The sequence below is a fragment of the Pinus tabuliformis genome, chromosome 5_1 (assembly GCF_031772625.1).
Source record: "Pinus tabuliformis cultivar Carrire ecotype Pingquan chromosome 5_1, CPIR1, whole genome shotgun sequence".
Taxonomy (NCBI): domain Eukaryota; kingdom Viridiplantae; phylum Streptophyta; class Pinopsida; order Pinales; family Pinaceae; genus Pinus; species Pinus tabuliformis.
The window spans coordinates 618,314,976-618,329,548 of NC_142305.1; the positions used below are offsets into that span (position 1 = coordinate 618,314,976).

At 35.0% G+C, this 14,573-nt stretch overlaps 1 pseudogene; it reads left to right on the forward strand.

The window, feature by feature from the left end:
• Positions 1–13,737: 13,737 nt before the first annotated feature.
• On the forward strand, positions 13,738–14,148 carry LOC149166444 (antifungal protein ginkbilobin-like protein pseudogene; annotated as a pseudogene).
• The last annotated feature ends 425 nt before the right edge of the window (positions 14,149–14,573 follow it).

The window sequence follows — 14,573 nt, forward strand, 5'->3', positions numbered from 1 at the left end:
TTGCGCAAATCTAGCTAGGCATTGACCTCCAGGATTGCATTTCACGGTTCTTGGAGGCAATGTCCTGTTGGCCCCAGAAACTGGGCAATGCAGTATGCTGGTTACATGTCACTACTGGCTGAAATTGCGCATTGCGCAGTTTCAGTCCTCAGCAGGCTAGGCTGGACTATTCATTGCATAGTTCCAACAATCAGTCAACCTCCTGACAGCCCAGACTGTGCCTTGCGTAGTTTTGGCAGTCAGTCTCCCGACCCCCCGACGGAAATTGCGCAACCTCATGATCAGTCACACATGTATGTTGCAAGTAAGTTCTCAAGTTCATTTTGGTTTTCAACTGACAGATTGCTTGCCATGATTATTTCCATGTCTTCAAGTATTGCACGTGTTCATCTGCCTCTCATCAGCATAGGTACAATAGTTTCCAAGAGAGCAGAGTTGAAGACACCATTCAGAGTACGCTTGGGGATGGATTCGATCAAGTATCTATGAACTTTCCTATCCACGAGAACATCAAGTTGTTCGTAGAAAAGGACATCAAGATATGATGGTAGCAACATCACAACAAGTAGCACCATCAACAACAGTTGAATGTAGCATACTGGATGCAATTAATGCAAGAGGAAGGTTGTTCACAACACAGAGCCGAAACAAAGTTGCAAGATCAAGAATATCCACTTGTGATGAAAGAAACTTTGGAGACTCAGGCTATGAGGTGACGACACGACATGAAGATTGCTTGAAGGCAGAGAACAGACAGAGAAGGAGTTGCATGTGTTCAAGCAACAACTCAAGGAAGAACAAGAGCTGCATAGACAAGAGAATGAGTTGCAGTGGGAATAGGTATAGCAAGGGGCGCAACATGCAGTCACGGATGAAACTATGCCCGTACAAGTTATAGATCCATCCCAACAGTTGGAACGGAGCAGACATGGTGAGTGATTTTTTTTTTATCGCATGCAAGGGAATTCAACAACATGCATGTCATTGTGTGCACGCATGTGATCTAACCCATTTGGCACACTCACCGAGGAAAAGACACGAAGAAAGTCCTACTGGAGCTGAACATGTACCTCGACAAGTTGATGCGCATGACAACCAACACATGCTTGGAGAGTAGCGTAGACACTATGCATTAACATGTTGTTGGTTCGGTCGCACCAAGATGACCATGCACATGGTATCAAATGAGTTGGACAGAGGAGCCATATCAGTGCACCCGGATGCAATGAAGGCAAGAGTTCACTTCAACAAGATGTCACCATTGAGCACACGGACACCATCACGGACAACCAAGCTTGGCATCAGCTCATCACCTTCAACCATCACAAGCATGTCAAAGAGTTGGTCTCACCACAACGATCCAAGTGTTAGTGATGTCTTGCATGGCTTGCTCAAGCTATTTTGTCTCACATGGGCTCAAGGCTCAAGGCTGGCTGAAGGCTCATTTGAGCCTGCCTTGCACATGTTCATTGCAATGTAACCTCTTGTCAAGTGGAAGCTCAGGTGTCGATAGTTGAATGTAACAATCATAAAGTAGTTGAAGAGTCATTAGGGTAGATAAACGGTCTCAAAGGGGAATGTCAAGGGTCACCCCAACCTTTGCTATAAATAGCACCTCATAACTCATCGTATAGGCTTTTGGTCAGCCAAACTTCCGATGGGATATCTTAGAGAGAGCTTGGACAATATTGTAATGAGCCTTGGGTTCTCCACCGCGCAGAGCTAGTACATCTCTTTGGAGGAGCAGGTGGTTGTGGCTGTAACATTCCGCTGTCAGAACTAGTGGTTGGACATGGATGTATTGTATGACTGGAACTTACACTTCTTAATATAACAAAGCCAGCACGTTTCATGCATATGTCATATTGTATTCCAACTATCTTGTTTACTCTAAATGGTATATGTATCTGTTTTCTTAAGCTTGCATGTATGGACTCTGCTGTATAAGTATGTATGAATCTTACTAAAATGTGTTGATTGGTTTAACCATCACTTTGGATTGTTAGCTAACTTGTTTCCAGTTTGTGATACATCTTCGCTCGTGTGTTCCCTTCCAAATCACGTGCTACCACAGGTTTCCAAGGGGTGCACTCATCCAACTCTCCATGTGTTAGAACTGTTCATGCACCTTCCTTGTCTTATTGCAGTTGTCACACCCTTGATACCAACAGAGTTATCTTACTTGCCTCTGTGTGAAATCGGGGTCAAGGCATTACCTTACAAGCCACTGTTGGGACTCCTACACCAAACGGTTTGAGGTCTAATTGGGACTTCTTACTGGGGAGATCCCCTGACATGTTGGTGGGTCCAGCACCATCAACGGGAACAAAACAATTAATTTCTTCCCAAGTCTATTTGGCATAAAAAATGTTAGGCCTCCTCCTCTTTTTCCTTTGAAAAGGTTAGTAAGGACTCAAATTCATGAGGCCTGTTGTTGTCTAGGAAATTCTTCTCTGCAGACAGAGATGATCCCTCTAGCCCAATGAGTGGGAATAGAAACCTACGTGACAATCTACAAGGTCACTTTCCTAAATTACAATCAAAATGAGAGAAGAGGAAGATAGCCTACCTCGTTCTGATGCTATAACAGACTCCTTCGTTGAAGACCTCAAATCACTTGTGCCTCGGGCTCAGTCCTACTGCTCACAACATTTGAATGCTCGCATAAGAGATCAAAGACACAACAAATCATATGAATGCAAATAGCATAATCAAAAGTAATCCACTTAACAGATCAATGAGCATTAAGATAAATGATGCATTAATACAAAAATTTATGGAAAGTGAACCAACAGTTGTATATATTAATGAAATAAAGGAGGAAGCATACAACCAAGCCTTGATGTCAATAAGCTCTCCTTGAGTGAATGTGCAAGTCCAAGTTCAAGCTCTTTAAGCATTCCTTCTCCAAGCCAAATGAGTAGCATGTAGGCACTATCTCAGCATAAGGGTGCAAATATCTAAAGACCAACCATTTGGGAATGGGAGAGGATGAATATATAGGCAGGGAGAGGGAGTTAGGATCTCTCCAAACATAGGGGAAGACCCTCATCTCTAGGAGGTAGCTCATAGGGATAAGATCAAAGGGAAATATTGGGATAATTCGACCACATCCACACCGAACAACCTCCAGCTCATCGTTATGGAAGCCTCTAGATCATGAAGCTTCTTTTCCTCTTTGGGAAAAATTGCCTTGTAGGGATCAACACGGGTATCCAAGCAAAAAGTGCGCTGGAAGCACGAGGCTAGTATAGTGCAACTAGCAATCAACACGAGTTCCTAGTGTTCACGGTCGTGTTGATCCTAAAATTAGGGTTTTAGAGCTCACTTCTTCAAGGAAGACTCAAGGCATGTTTCCATCAGTGTTTTAGGGAGGATCTAAGGTGCATATCAGGATGGGTACACTGCATGATTGCCAAGTTTTGGGCACTTCGAGGTATGACATAGGGAAGTGAAGGAGGCGTGACAAAATATTGTGTAACAGATGCCCCCTAAATCATGAAGGTAGAACAGAGAGTGATGGCTAAGATGCTTTATGAGATTTTGCAAGGACGAGAACAAACACTATCAAGAGACCTACAAATCAAGGATGCATAAACATATACATATCTGATATCAAAATATGAATCCACAATATGGAATCAACCATCCAGATAGAAAGGACTATGTGAAAAGATCCATGGTATGGGCACAGCCATCCAAATGAAAAGGATCAGCTGTAAATCTAAGATCCAAGGCATGGGCATAGCCATCCAATATAGAAGGATCATCAATAAATATAAAGTCACATGGTATGGTCAATCACTGAAAAATCTAATCTATTTTCAATGATGAATCTCAAAAAATAACTTTTCATTGCAACTAATATAATGCATTTTCATGAAAAGTAAATTTTGAAAAACATGCTAAAACAAATGCACAATGATGTTTTCAATGATTTCTACAGAAAACAACACTCAATCAATTAACAAAACCAGCCTTTCAATGACACCAACAAGTAGCAAGTGATGACCAATTGACTAGAAACCCTATAACTCAATCAAATCTCACTTCGAAGCCATTGAGATATATTTTACAAATTAATCAAGGCAATCAATCAAAAACACTAACAAATCCAAGCATACAGGATGGGAAAAGACCTCAGGGGCCAAGTCACATTGGATTCTAAGGCAGAAACCTTAAAAATTCTCACATTCAAGGATAAACGCTACTTTATATAGCAAAACTCGTGATGATTGGGTTATCAGTGCTACTTTTCGTAGCAAAACTCGCGCTAGTCTGGGTCATCAGCACTACTATATATAGAAAAAATTAAAAAAAGTAGTGATGATTTTCAACGCGACTGTGAAGGTAAAAACATGCGCTGCCAACATGACTGTCACTGGTAAAACTCGTGCTGAGTGAGGGATATGAAAAAAATAAAAAATATCCCAAGAAACAATCCAGACTTAACACTCTAAGGGAGTAATCAGTGATTGTGCAGACCTGTACTGACTCAATCTAACTGAGAACTGGACGGTTGGTCAAACTAAACAAAGGATCAGATTGAAGAAATGGGTGGAAAGGGTTATAGCTTCCTCAGTAGAGTCTCCATTTTGTTGTCTAGGAAAATCCTCTCTGCGGACAAGGACGATCCCTCTATCCCAATGAGTGGGACTAGTAACCTACGTAAAAATCTACAGGGACACTTTCCTAAATTACAATCGAAATGAGAGAAGAGGAAGATGGCCTACCTCGTTATGATGCTATAACGTAATCCTTTGTTGAAGACCTCAAATCACTTGCGCCTTGGGCTCAAGCCTACTTCTCACAGCATTTGAATTCTTACACAAGAGATCGAAGACACAACAAAGCATACGAATGCAAATAGCATAATCGAAACTAATCCACTTAACATATCAAGGAGGATTAAGATAAATGATGCATTAATACAAACATTTGTGGAAAATGAACCAGCAGTTGTATATATTAATGAAATAAAGGAGGAAGCATACAACCAAGCCCTGATGTCGATAAGCTCTCCTTGAGTGAATTTCCAAGTCTAAGCTCAAGCTCTCCAAGCACTCCTTCTCCGAGCCAAATGAGTAGCATGTAGGCACTATCTCAGCATAAGGGTGCAAATAGCCAAAGACCAACCATTTGAGGATGGGAGAGGATGAATATATAGGCATGGAGAGGGAGTTAGGATCTCTCCAAACATAGGGTAAGACCCTCATCTCAAGGAGGTAGCTCATAGGGATAAGATCAAAGGGCAATATTGGGAGAATTCGACCACATCCACATCCACATCGAACAACATTTATCTCATCATTCTGGAAGCCTCTAGATCACGAAGCTTCCTGTCCTCTTTGGGAAAAATTTCCTTTTAGGGATCAACACAGGTATCCAAGCAAAAAGTGTGCTGGCAGCACGAGGCTAGTATAGTGCAACTAGCGATCAGCACGAGTTTCCAGTATTGAGGGTCGCACTGATCCTGAAATTAGGGTTTTAGAGCTCACTTCTTGAGGGAAGGCTCAAGGCATGTTTCCATGAGTGTTTCAGGGAGGATTTGAGCTGCATATAAGGATGGGTACACTGCATGATTTCCAAGTTTCGGGCACTTAGGGGTATGACACAGGGAAGTGCAGCAGGCATGACAAAATACTGTGTAACACCTGCTCATCTAGAAAATCTATAAATTCAATTAAGGAACATAGGACTTGGGAGTTGTTGTGAAGCTAAACATCAAAGGTCAGAAAAGCAACCTCGATATGAGAGATACATGTTTTAATTTTATTCCATGTGGGATAAAGGGGGGTTTGGGATTTTTAGAAGGATTCAAAAGCATTTCATAGAGGAAGAAGATCTTATATATCTCTAGCACAAAAACAAGCAATTTTTAAATTAAAAGTGGAGTGACAATTGTTTTTATTTGAGGACCTTAGAAAAATAATCCTAAGGATGTTTCAATATGATTTTTTTAACTTTGAATTGTCAAGGTATGTCTAATTCCCCAAAATAGTTGTCCTTTAAAATGTTAATAGAAGTTAATAATCCATGTTTCCTTTTTCTTTAAGAATTAATAACATAAAGAGAGAAACTTGTACATAATCTGTTAAAACTTTTATTATTATTTAATAATATAATTAAATAATAATAAATCATTTAATATATATTATATAATGACCATTATAATTAAAATATTAATATTATACTATAGATTCTCTTAATATCTGAAATAATATTATTTTTAAATTAACAAATGAATTCCTTTATTTACCTATTTTAACTATTTCTAGAAATATTAATTAACTATTTTAGTAGTTTGACCAGGTTCATTAGGTCAAATTAGCCGTTAGCATTATAGCTGTTGGAGTCTCTGCACACTCTATTTAATCTAGCTAAGCCGGATTGGTTCTTCAACTTGTCTTGACGATGAACCACACTGGTTGGTTCGAAACGCGTCGACAAAAGATTGGTTATGTGATTTTGCCGAAGACTATCTTAACAATGTTATGGATCACAGAAGTCTAAATTCCTTATTAACTTTTAAGGAGTTCAGAATTTATATTTATTAATGTTATAAGGAGATCTAAGGGGGAATATTATAGGGTAAAAAATATGATCTTTTTCGTATACTAATACATGGTATTTCTCATAATGATTAAGGACATCATTGTTTTCTTTGAACCGTAGCAAAGAAAACACTACTTTGAATATTTTATGGTCCCTATTTAGAAAGAATGGAATATTGGGATAAGTTATTTAGAAGGGAATGGATTCAAAATTGTTTGGTTGTGGTTGGGGGGAGGGAGCGATGGTGGGGTGTGGAGGCTAATTTCACTTTGGAACCATTGGAGCTTTGGGGATGAACCACCCATTTTGACTATCTAATTAGTTACTTATAAACAAATTGAAGGAGATGGGATTTTTGGGCATCAATCCTACAAATTTAACTCCAATTTGGAGAAAAAAGAGGGAATGAGAGACCCACATTGAAAAAATATTGGATCATTTACCTTTAAGAATCCATTAACGGCTTTCCACTAGGGAAGACTCAGATCATTGTCCAATGTTGTTGGAATTGGCTCTAACTCAAGGAAAGTTATCAAGTTCTTCCAAGACGAATCTAAAATATTCAAAAGAATAAAAAATAGTGAATAAGATAAAAGAGTATGGAAACCTTTTGATGCTTATTTAAGATAGCCAACCCTTATTCAATTTCATAAGAACCTAAGAAGAGAAAATCAAATTGTAATGGTTCGGTCAAAAGACGATGCTTATTTTAGATAGCCAACCCTTATTCAATTTCATAAGAACCTAAGAAGAGAAAAGCAAATTGTAATGGTTTGGTCAAAAGACAAAAAACAGATGGATGAGAAAACTCTCAAGGAGGTAGAGGAAACTTTAGTATTCCATTATGATAGGAGGGTTTTGGTTATAATTCATAGAATTATAAATAAAGGTAATGCATCTCAAAGATAAATAAAGAAAAATCCTTTTGTATAAAGAGAAATAATGGATACTTAAATGTAGGGATGTATGACTCCAAATGGGATGAGAACACTAAGTTTTTCACATATATGCAATTGTAGGAAGAGCATACACTCTGTATGGAAGATTTAGAAGGAAGATGGATTGTGGGTGACAAATATTAATGATATGGTAACTGAGGGTGTTATCACTTTTAATATTTATTTACAGTTGAGAATCAAATTAAAATTTCTAAGGTAATTAGGTTGTCAAATTATTTCCCAAGTTTTTTCAATTTGGAGGAAAATTAGCCATTAATGAATGAAGGATGTAAGGAGGAGTTACCTATGATAACACCAAACTCTCAAAAGGATAAAATCCCAAGTCCAAATGGGCTTCTGGTTGAATTTTTTTCCTAGGGGGTTATGATTTTATTAAAGGGGATTTAAGAAGGGTGGTTAAGGCATAAAAACTAGTAGAAAAACTCTATCATCCTTCAACACAACATTAGTAATGGTTATTATGGAGATTGATAACCTAACTTGTTTTGAAAATTTTCGACCCATATCGTTATGTAGTTACATTTATAAAATCATATCAAAGATTATTGCTAGAAGGATGAAATGGATCATGTCTAGACAAATCTCTATTGAATAGTTCACATTTTTGAAAAGGAGGAAAATCCTTGAGACAAGGCTTACATTCAATCAAGATATAAAAATAAATAAATAAAATAAAATAAAATAATTAATTAATTAATTAATTAAAAAAAAAAAGAAGAAGAAGAAGAAGAAGAAGAAGAAAATAAAAGAAAATAAATAAATAAATAAATAAAAATAAATAAATAAATTAAGAGATATGGAAATAAAAGTAGACTTATTCAAAAGATATGATAGGGTGGGTTGGTTGTATATAAGGCTAATCCTTATACAATTGTGTCTTTTTCCTCTTTTTGTTTCCTAGGTAATGAATTAATATCAATTCTATCTATTATTATATCCCTATAATTGTTGCAACATCTCCCTTCTTAAGTAAAAAATAGGGCTTAGATAGGGGTTCCCTTTATATCCCCTTCTATTCCTTCTAGTTATAACAGGTCTAAGCAAATCACTTAAGGAATCCATAAAAAATGGTAGTTTCAAAGGGATAAATGTTGGAAACTTCTATTATGTCACACATTTAGTTTTTATTGATGGTATCATTATTTTATGTGAAGGATGTAGAATATGGTTGAGAATCTCAAAGAAATATTTGATCTTTTTTGCATGGCTACAAGCAGGAATATAAATAGAGAAAAAAATAACAATATCCTTCTAGGGTATCTCTAAGAGGGAAAACAATCTTTATCACCCAATTGTTTCCCTACAATGTGGCTAAATTAGATGTTGGCTTGAAATATCTATTATTTTAATTAAAATATAACTCATATAAAAAGGGTGGTTAGCAATGGTTGATAGCAAAGGTGGAGAGAAAAATAAACACTTGATGTAATCCATGGTTATCAAGAGGTGGGCACTTGGTTTTGGTTAAAGTAGTTTTTAAGGATATTCCAATTTACTAGATGTCTCTAGTATGGAGTACCAAAAGGAGTTTTGGAAAGGAATAGGTGATTATGCTATAGGTTCAATTAATTAAGAGAAATACGAAAACAAGGTGTTATGCTAGTTTTTTTGGAAAAAACTAGAAATACCAAAGGCTTAAGGAGGATGGGCCCTAAAAAATATCTTCCTATGCCCAAAGGAACTAGCTACAAATAATGTATGGAATTTAATTCAAGGTTTTGGATTATGGGCTCAAGTTGTTACACGCAAGTTCATACTCCAAATACTATGAAGGGATGGGTATAAAATCCTTTTAAGAGAATAAAAAATGCTTCAATTATACATAAAGCAATCATAACAACATATCCACTATTTTGGAGTTAGATGGCGTGTCATGTAAGGAAGGGAGACAAAGTCTAAATTGGGTTAGCTCCATGGACAAAAAGTAAGGGTTTTCATAGGTTACCTCCATAGTTGATTCATGACCTAAGACTTAAAGGTTTTTATACACTCAGATATATTGCTAGACGGGATATGATAAATACAAGGAAACATCAATGACTATCCTAGAGGAATATTGGCCGAAGGGAAGAGGATATAGATAATTGAGCAAGGTACATGGAAATTTTAAAATCTTGCCATGTTAGATTAGGATTTGAGAGGATCAATTTATCTAGTCATATAATCCAGTTGGGGAGTATGTGCTAAGCATTGCATACAAAGATTTAGATACTAAATAATGGGAGAACCTCCAATTCTAACGATGGAAAATGAGTTTGGAAATTTAAGTGTCCAGCAAAATCCAAAATATTCATGTTGTTTCTCTTGAATAATAAAGTTATAATTTGGGATATTTTGGAACAAAGTAATATTGTGGGACCTAGATGGTGTTTTCTTTGTGAATAAAAGGAAAAACAAATCACATCAAATTTTTTCTTACCACTAGAGAAAGCAAGTTTTGAATGAGGTAGTAGGAATGACTAAGAATTGTAGAGCTCTTCACATAACTCTTTCTTTGGATTTTCGTGGGCCAGAATTACAAAAATGTTTAAGAGTACAAAAGTGTTTAAGGGTAAGGACACTTTATCTTGAAAATATGTTGTTCAAAGATTAAATATACTATTTACATTTCCTTATTTTTTAAATAAAATGATATATAAGATAGTTAGTTAAAGAAAAAATCAATAAAGATTTTCCAAAGGCATTCTTCAATGGTGCTTCTTGAGGAATAACTTCCCAGGGATGGGATATGGGAAATTCTTCATCTCCCTTTATTTGATAGAATATATGATGCAAACACCTCAGGTTGCTACAAGATCGAGAATTCTAGCCCTTGCTGGAATCTGCTCCTTGCATTAAAAACCTAGCTAACAAGCACAAAACTTTAGTAAAGAAACATTTAGTAGAACGAAAAACTCGCATGAATTTTAGGTTACACACATTAGAACTCAGAATACCCTCAATTTATTATTATTCTAGTCTGATTGAATCTATCTAGTGTAATATATTTGACATGTAAATATATGAAATAATGCAAATATGCCCAGTCACTGTAAGTAATCTCAAGATCGATCCAAGAAGAGAAATAGAAATACTTCTTTATTATTATCAAAACCCTTGAGGTAGGGTAACACCATACAATCACTCCTTAAGGAAGGAGAGCACTCCACAAGCCATATGCTTGCCAATACAATAATCCTTGACACCTGTCAACGAGGAATCTCTAGCGTCTATATAGGCTTCATACATACAATACCATGGGTCTCTCAATACCATATATCTAATACAACGGGCTTATCACTTTATTCCTAACTACTTGTGGTCCCTTACATTATGCAGGTTAACCACTTTATTTATTAACTATGACCCATCACATTATTACATTATTCCCTTGGGTACCTCCCTCTGTACCACATAATATCCCCCTAGGTATACTACATCTAGGGAGTCTCAGTCACCAGCCCCAAAAAAATAAAAATCCAAAAACAACTACCACTCTACCCCCTCAGGAGCAGTTACAACAACTACTAATTCCCGCCCAAACAGATCCCCTAAATTTCTAAGTTTATTTACCTAACTAAACTAAAATACAGTTGTCTAAACATAACTCCAATCATGGATGAACCTCCACGCATTTAAGGAGTTGTAGTGCATCAATATCTTTCCAAGTTGAAGTAGGCCAATAGCTAAATAAGTGCTATGATTTATGGTGCTCAAATTAGTATTAATATTGGCTCAAGAACATGGAATAATACACACATAAATGTTTTGGACTTTACTCGTAAGATGAAACCAACATAGATTCAACTTAGCCATAGGGCTAACATGAGTTGAGAGGGATCCGTTTTCTTCTTGTGCAAATTTATTTTAGAGCGAAAAAAACATGTGTAATTTTGTATTGTTTAAATTTTATTTTTAAAATGTTATAGAGATTACATAACATGTGCATTGAGCCTTTTTATTAGCCCACATTAAACTGGTTTTTTTGTTATTAATATATTTTTAAGTATACATCAATATTAATTCATAACCCATATTGAATATTTTATTCTATACAACATTAAAATATTTTCCTTTAATATTTTTTCTATATATAGATATATATGAAGTTGATATCTCGTGTTAAAATATTTTTGAAAAGTATAAGGTTTAAACATCTTACTCACATATTTTTTTGTTTTTTAATTACTTTACATGAAATTATATTAGGTCATATGGACAACTAATTAGATATGAATAGCATTTTTTTTCTTTTTTTATTATAGCCTACGTTGCTTTTTATTTAGAGAATATTTTATTTTTATTTTAAGAGGAACAAACATATACATATTGCTTTCACACTGGATTGTAGAATGAGCCTCTCATTGCTTTTTATTTAGAGAATATTTTATTTTTATTTTAAGAGGAACAAACATATACATATTGCTTTCACACTGGATTGTAGAACGAGCCTCTCGGCTCAATAAGAGTTACTCTTGATAAATTTCACATTGCAATTTCTTATTTCATTTATTTTTCAACTTTCATTCATTTTCATTCATATTTAGACATGGAACTTACTCTTGATAAATTTCACATTGCAATTTCTTATTTCATTTATCTTTCAACTTTCATTCATATTTGGACATGGAACAAAAATAAGAAAGCATATGGCTTCTCGGAATTATGGTTAACACAGGAAAAAGAATTTAGAAAGTCTTTGAGAACTATTGAAGGACAAAGTTCTAAATATATATAATATTTCTGGATATAATTCTTATTTAGTCTAATTTTTTGGGTTACTTTATTCTATGATAACATTTGGAGAAAGAAACACGAGTTTGCCTAACCATCCAAGATAACTCTAATTGATAATTGAATTATCAATAATTATTAAATGAGTGGTAGGGATTTAATGTTCATGGAATATTTTAGAATATTCTTAATACTATTCACAAATCAAAGTTTGAGATTTATTTTCAAATATGTCCTTTTAACCTATTTAATTAAATTGGTTAATTAGAAAAAAACACCATATGAACAAGTGTCATATGAAATGAGCTATGGATTTTTGGGTGTGGTACTAATAAGTTATGATATTAGCCCATGATATTGCAATGTAAAATATATCATAAAGTGTTTTGATATTTATCATGGATCCACACTTGTACACTTTTACCAACCATTTAATATAAATATACTATTTGAATGTCATAAATATAAATACATATTAAATCTAAATTTATTAAACATTGATTAAAAACTAATTAAGATATAATTTTGCAATGAAAATGAATTTACACATATATTAAAAATAATTAAAATGCAATTTTCTTAAAAACATACTTTTATATATATACTCATAAATTGATTTAAAAATATATAATATTACACATTTTCGGATATTTGGTAGGATCTAATTTTTATAAAATTATTTTATTTAAATACAAATACGTAAATAAGCGTTATTTAATTTATGTTAATTTTATTTATTTTATTTATATTTTTTTTATTTTGATAATATTTTTATTGAATCTATAATATAAATAGTAATTTTACAAATATAAAATACAAAGTACAATTTTATTAATATGAATGGTAAAAATAAATCAATTTATTATTTTTTTAACACAATTTAATTTTTGGGTTGGGATATGTCTTAAAATTGTTTTTGTTTGGCTAAAAGCTTTTTTCCCTCAGACTTAAGGAAACAAGTTAACAGTGCAAAACCCAAAAGCATCAGGCAAGGGTGAAAATCTACCCTCTTAACTAGAAATCCCCCTCTCACCACTAGTTTGACAACCAAATTATAATAAATTTTCCACTTTAAAAAATAAATAAATAAAAAACAAACACAATTTAACTTTATATATTTAATTTCAAAACCTATACCACAAAGTCCACAAGATTTTTCCAAACTGTTTTATCACACCTGCTGCACTAGTTCTGAACGCCACTACTGTGAGCTGAAACTCTTCAATCTCACTCAAAGCCTTCTTAGATCCACACAACCATGCAAGAATGAAGAGCCTCAAATCCTCTTCTAATAAACATGAACTCGACATGTGCCCAACGAACTCTGAAGTGCAATTCGCATGCTCTATCATGCCTAAATTATGATCGAAGTTCATCACTTGCTTCCTATGCATATATATATTAGCACATTTAGCCGGAAAACTGTGAAGTACTTGGAAAATAGAGTTAGGGTTTAGGGTTTATAGAGTTAGGGTTTAAGTACTCGAAAACAGAGTTAGGGTTTATAACAATGAAGAACATTCCCATGATTTTGCCTACCTTGATGGCGGCCATGGTCATCGTTTGCGCTAATTCGGTAGAATCGATACCAAACACAGCATGGGTTTGGCAGATCTGCAACTCTCAGAAAATTCCAAGTGGAAGAACTTACTATGATAATGTAGGGATGGCATTCCAGGATGTCCTAGCAAATATTGCTCAACATGAATATGCATATTATTACAAGACCAGCCATGGAGGAAACGGAGCAGCCACTGCCTACGCTGTAGGAAGATGCAGTGGCCATCTTTCCGCAGGTGAATGCCATGATTGTCTCCAAGTCATCACTGATGCCATCTGGAAGGCGTGTGGGAACGCCATTGGAGCACAAGAGAAGTTGGCTGATTGTTTTCTTCGCTATGAGCAGTTTGAATTTGAATAATTATAACTAATTCATGCTTTGTTTTTCTTCCAGTTATGGTAGATAAATAAAATAGAGAGCGCAATGTGATCTGAGATCATAACATTCCATGAGAAATATATGAGTGGGAGAATATCCATAATGTTAATTGAGGTTGTCCATAATGTTAATGAAGGGGAAGCAATACAAGCAACAGGAGCGTCTGGAGGCATTTGCACAATATGGAAAAAAGGAACCTAGGAGTTAATAAAATCCAAAAAAGATCAGCATTGAATCGAAACGGATCTAATGCAAATCAGCACAAAAGAGAGGTACAGTGTTATAAACATATATGCTCCAAATCACTACAAAGAAAAAGGGCAATGTTGGGCCACCATAAAAGAAGCACTAAAAGAAATACAAGTTGGGAAAATAATTCTAGGAGGAGATTTAAATTTGGTAAGAAG